Below are 6,034 nucleotides of genomic sequence, written 5' to 3'. Positions count from 1 at the left end.
GTAACTCCACACTAGAAAAGCTCTTGATTTACTTTTTTATTTCTGACGTGGATTGTCAAGAAGTGGAGCTCTCGCCAGCTGTACCGCTCCTGTGTCAGATCCGTAGATTTAGTTTCAGGAATTGTCTCTTGTTCCTTTAAAACATGCTTGTTTTCTGTTTTGTTGTTTTCTCCTGAAAAGGAAATTATCAAAGGTGACAGCTTTCCATCATTTATGAATTATCTTCTATATAGGATTTAACTTTCCTGTGAAATATTTTTTGGGGGAAAAGCCTTCATCAATTACAGCAAAACAGGAAAAACTGCATCTGTCTTTAAATTGAAAGAGGTAAAGTGGACACCCAAGTCCATGAGCTCAGGGAAGAGCACTCTTAAAACTAAAAAAATATATCTGGTTTATGTTTTGCCAGAAACTTACTGTCAGAAGAGTGGCAAGAGGGCACACTGCAGAGCGGGGCAAATGCTGTAACCTCCTCTGTGATGTTAGATTGGCAACCTGATGCCCTGCCATTGCATAGCCCTTGTCTGCTGGAGGTGTGGAGTGACCGTCTGAGCAGAAGAATGGGCATTAATAGGTGATAGATTTATTTTGACACGGATGAGCTGTGTGATTCAGAGGGGGGAAATTGCAGGCATAATGCATTCAGGAAATACAGTGAAGCAGTCAAAACTCAGAAGTTCGTGAAGCATATTTAGATGTCAGCATCTCTGACAAGTCTCAATAGCACATACTGCTGCTGAAAATTAAAATGGGCAAGTTTTTCCTTAGCTGTCTGGAGGTTTGTTGGACACATTGGGGGCAGGATTCAGAGTTAACTAGACTTGATTAGTCTGTTCTGGCTCGGTGGGGCAGACAGCAGTAGCTGTACTGACAGTGAAACTCAGTAGACTGACACTCGCTCTAGAGTCCAGCCAAGGCAAACTCACATGGTCTCTTCATGCGTGTGTTGGTGTGTGTCCTCAGGTATGAATTTTCTGCTCTGCTCTTAACAGACTATTTTTGTTAATGGCTTCTCTTTCATTATGAACTTAATTGAGTAACCAAGACATTTTGAGGAGTATGTAGACTTCTGAATTATAAACAATTTCCAGGAGATTCCACCTTTTTGCCAAATAAAATGTGCAGTAGATACGTTTCAGCAAAATGTCATTGCACTTTTTCAGGGCACATATTCATAGCAGGCCAGCCGCTATGAAAACTACGAAAATTTATGGGCTTGTTTGAAGAGAAGATTAACTATTCAAAGTGGCCCAGAGTTTCACTTACAAGGAGATAACAAAAATACTGATAATGTTGTTATTAAAGATAATATCTATTTTAAAGGGGAAAAAAGTTATTCTTATGGAAGGTATTCTGAGGGAGAAATTCATTAAAATGGACCTGCCTCTGTTGTGGAGTGGCGGTGGTGTTCTCTCTCTCAGCCCCCCCCCCCCTTATCTTGAGTTCCCGGCACTTAACTTTTCATGGAGGAGGTTGGTGTGACAGCTCTTGTTCAGCTAAAGCTCAGGTCACATCAAACCCCATAAGAAATACTGATTCATTTCTTCTAGTGTTGTGAGTCAAAGTTTCTCAGATTTACAGAGGATCGCTTCTTTTCAGTATCAGAGGAGGGCAAGAACAGAGTAGCTGAAGTGAAATGCTGCTTGCATTCTGAAGTCTGACATAACTTAGCGTATAAGGTGTGGACCGTCGTGTTTCCCCAGACATTACATAGCAAACTTAAGCTGTTTAAGAGAGCTCCCACTAGGCCATGAGTGAGGAGAGTATTTATTCTGCATAGTAGCCTTGGCAGGACCTGAAATGAAACACTTAAACTCAGGAGAAAACAATTTTATAATCCTGAATGAAGAGAGCAATGGCTTGGGTGCTGCCAGCAGGCTATGCTGAATTCATCTGAGGGGCAAGTTTCTTTTGGGTGACTGCACTGTGCCACTGTCACGAGGGTTTTGCAAGGGTTAAGTCATTTTTATACAACACTTTCTCTGAATGGAATCTGTTCAGATGAAAAATATCCTAAAGAAGAGATGAAAACACCGTTTTGGGAGTTTTGTCTGTTTAAGCAAATGACATAAGAGGTGGGATTCCCCTGAATAGAAATCTCCTTGTTCATACAGCACCTAGTGAAAGATCTCTCATGGATCGCTATGGCGCAGTATAAGTTTATTAATTCTTATAGCCCTATTTGGTACTGTTTGGGTACTATTGTCTTCCTATTACAGTGGCACAGGATTTTCTCCATCAACTCTTTAGATGTTTTCTAGCCTGAGAGCCTGATGCCTCCTCTCCCACCGCTTTGTGGCATCAACTTTTGCATCAACGCAAAGGTAGCGTGAAACACACCCTGACCCAAAACTTGGCGTTTGGCCTTCAGAGCGTGCTGGCGCTGGCAGTAGGACAGTGACGAATTGTGTGGTAGGAAGAGCAGCCTGGAGGCATCGCCAAGAGGCAGTAACCCAGGCCCGCTGTCAGGCTCTGGCACAGTGTCAAAATATCGCAGAACCGTCACGCAGGAAGGCTCATTGCCTGGCTACTCACTGCACAGCCTGTAACCTTCTGTTACTTTATACGGTAGGATTGGTGGTATAGTTTGCATTATTTCTTAATGCCCCTGTGTAACTGTTCAGTGTTAGGGGAAATCTGGGACATGTGGAATTTGCCCACCAAAGAGCCAGAATACCCATGGTGGTGGTTTACCTGCTTTACCTGGATGTTGTTATTTGGCCTTTGTTTATTGATCATTTTTTCTTCTCTCTGTAGCAGCCCCAGATTCCCCCAGGCTGAGGGAAATAGATTGATCACAGACTAAAAGGGGAGCAAGGGCTGTAACCGTATGGCTTGGCAGTGGGCTTTGGGTGCACTCCAGAGCTCTGACACTTGAAGCTGCCATAGAAGCACTTGTAGGCGGATGTTGTCTGTGCCATGAGCAAAGCAGGCAGGCGACTGTGAACTGATGTTTGGAAATGGAATGGGTGCTAAAACGGTGTGACCACGCTGCAAGGTGGCGCAGGCAGACCTTACGTTACTGCAATTTCAAAAGCAGTCTAGCAATAGCAACAGGGAGCTCGGCATGGGCTCCTGTGCTCTGCTGGTGAGCCCTGTCTGAGCATGGCACTGGTCTTATCAGTGTCAGCTGAGGGAACACGCTGCTGTCTGCGCTTACCTTGCTGCCTGGTGCTCTGCAGCTGTCTGAAGCAGGAGGAGATCCCTGCATGTGAGACAAATCCCAGGAGCAGCATCAAAAATGGCAAAGCGACCGAGAAGTTTGATTAACCTGGAAAGATCAAAAGAGCTGCAGGACTTAGGTTTGAACAGGTGGTTAAGACACAACCTGAGTTGTACAAAGACGTTTTGGATGGTCTCCCAAGAGGAGGAGTTTCAAATTAGATGAAGCAAAAAATTCTGGCTGAAGGTCAGGAAAAGTACTGCAGCCTGAGCTCTCCGGGATCTGTTTACATCAGGTACCACCTGTAGGTGCCCGGCGCGGCTCAGAGCCTCTTTGTGCCAGGCACAGTGTGGGCGTACAGAGGGGTAGTCTGCACGCCTGCTATGAGGAAGGGGTCACCTGGGGCTTTCAAAGCAGACTAGGCGAGGAAACAGAGCAGATACTGTTTCAGAGGAGTCCTGCAGGGGAGAGGGGATAGGCAGGATGAGCTATTAGGCTGTGCAAACTTTGCTCTCTGTGATTTTGGCTTCGAGTGGGGTGGGTGTGTGTACACCCTCCACATGGTATTTTTAACTAGCTCATGTTGTATTTCTCTGAACCCTTTTAAAATGTCAGGAGACTGAAGGCTTTTGTTGAAACAAGCAGAGACTGATAAACTGCTGAGGATTTGTACCTGTGAAATGGGGAAAAGAGTGGCACTAGGGGAGGTTCTTCCTTCTTAAGTAGTGCCCGCTCCCCCAGCAAGCCGCCAGGAGGGCTTCGGGAGGTCCTGCCTTCCCACCGCTGACCAGCCTTGGCAGCACTTCTGAAGCAACCCTTCTTATGTGTTTCACCTGAACGCATAAGTAGGCATATGTTTTTACTATGTGTATATGATATATGTATTCAGAATTCTGTATATCTGTGTTGCTCCTCCTATATAAAAAAAGGTGCAGTATTGGAATCGGCTGCCTGCTAGAGGCACGTTCAGTTTGTCATCTGTGCACTTCACTGTAGCTTGTTCAGAAAGAGCAAAAGTATTTTTTTATTTCCAATGTCTGGGAGAACAAATAAAGAGTCTACCAATGTAGATAAACCACTGGAATTATTGTATGGAATATTGAGTCGAGGAAAACAATTTTTAGTTTTTTCTCTTGGGATTTTGCTCTTTTTTGTTGAATGAAGTCTTTCCCTTTTGCCCTCTGAAATTAGCCAGAAGTTGTTGATAATGTTTTGTTTGTTGTTTTCTCATCCAGCAATTTTTTATAGTGTTCAGCTTTAGACAGCTCTGCAACCCATCATCTGTTTTTTCCTTAAGTTTGATGTGGAAGAATCGTAGTAAATTTTCTGATTGTGACATACATATACATGAGAAATATTTCTGAGTAAACTAATGATGCTGGAATTCATGGGCCAGAAAATCACCCGACGAAAAAACAGCATAGCACCATTTGAACTAAGACGTTTGTTATAACTTTTCTATCAGCTGAATTTATGTCAATGTACTTTCCTCGCATAGCGGTAACGCTGAGCTTAGCCCTGCCATCTCTGAAGTCAGTAGCTGAGCTCCAGGAGGGAGGTGGCACGGATGGGCTGTGCCAGGGGACGAGGCTCTGACCTACACGTATCTCACCGTATCTTATTTCAACACTTCCGCAGGACAGAGTTTAAAGATGGACTCATCAAGTAGAGAGAAAAGAGTATTAATATTCAGGGGAAATTTTTAAAATGTTTTAAACTCTGTTACCAGTTGCTGGACTCATCGTGTGTCAGTAAGTTAGGTTTTGACCTCAAAGAGGCTTTTGGCTCAGGGTGCATTTGCAGTAGCAGGGGGAGTGTGGCAAGAGGCAAACCAGAGCTGTGAGAGGCTGCTCCGGATCTTGCCACGTTTGTGGCTTTACAAGCATTGCTGAGGGCAGCAGCAACAGAGTGGGTTAGGGCGAGGAGGATGGACAGCTGCAGACTTGCTCTGGCAGGTAGAAAGCATGGCAAGAGGCAATTTCTTCTTCATAAAGGCACGTTGCCACTGCCTCTTCTCTTGGCTCAGGCAGGAAAAAGCTGATTTCACCATTAGTAGCTGTCCAGAAGGCTGCAAAATGTAAGAGGATGGGAGAAAAGGAGCGGGGTCATGAGCTGGGAGTGAAAGGTTGATTGCTTGGGAGTGCTTTCCCCAGGCACAGACCATGGGCAAGCAGAAATAAATTGTTTGTATGAAGACAAAATAGATGGGGCCTGACCTTGCTTACAGAGGAGTTTAGTGAGGGTTCAGACAGTGAAATCAGGGGAAGGAGATCTTTGCCCTAATTTTAATCTTTGTTTATCTTTACATGGTCTTAGAGAAAATGTTGTTCTGTATTTTAAAACAGGGAAAAAGTACAGAGGAGAGAGAACAGCTAACCACTCTGTCTCTGAATGCTATTTTAACAAGAGGTCCCCAAGCTGATACAGGTCTGTATCATAATTTGCTATGGACTCCATGCTTTTGTTAGAATTACTAGCAAAGTCACGAATGCAATTTACCTGTCATGTCCTGAGATTAAGGGAACAGTATGGTTGTTGGAATGGCTGATGTTGGTGCCCCTTGGTAAATTTAAGTTACATATGTTATTTTTTCTGGTATAGAAAGTGTTGTTATTACATGGGTGGTGGATGGGCAATAGTACTTTGCCTGGGTTTTGGTTCTCTGTGTTTGCTTGTTGAAACATTGACAAGAAGTACAAATTTTTCTTTTCTTTTTTCAGTATGCAGAAGGTCTAAGTTGCAACAGTCAGGACTTGGACATTTCCAAGATGTGATGGAGTCTTAGGGCAGGAACTAAAAGATGGTTTCCTGCCAGGTCTGAGCTGCTGCCCAAGGAAAACAAGCAATAGAGGAAAGGTTACAAAAGTTCTC

Source organism: Phalacrocorax carbo, chromosome 4, assembly GCF_963921805.1.
Source record: "Phalacrocorax carbo chromosome 4, bPhaCar2.1, whole genome shotgun sequence".
NCBI classification, from domain to species: Eukaryota; Metazoa; Chordata; class Aves; order Suliformes; family Phalacrocoracidae; genus Phalacrocorax; species Phalacrocorax carbo.
The sequence above is the reverse complement of the archived record's forward strand: the minus strand, read 5'-3'. Positions refer to the sequence as shown.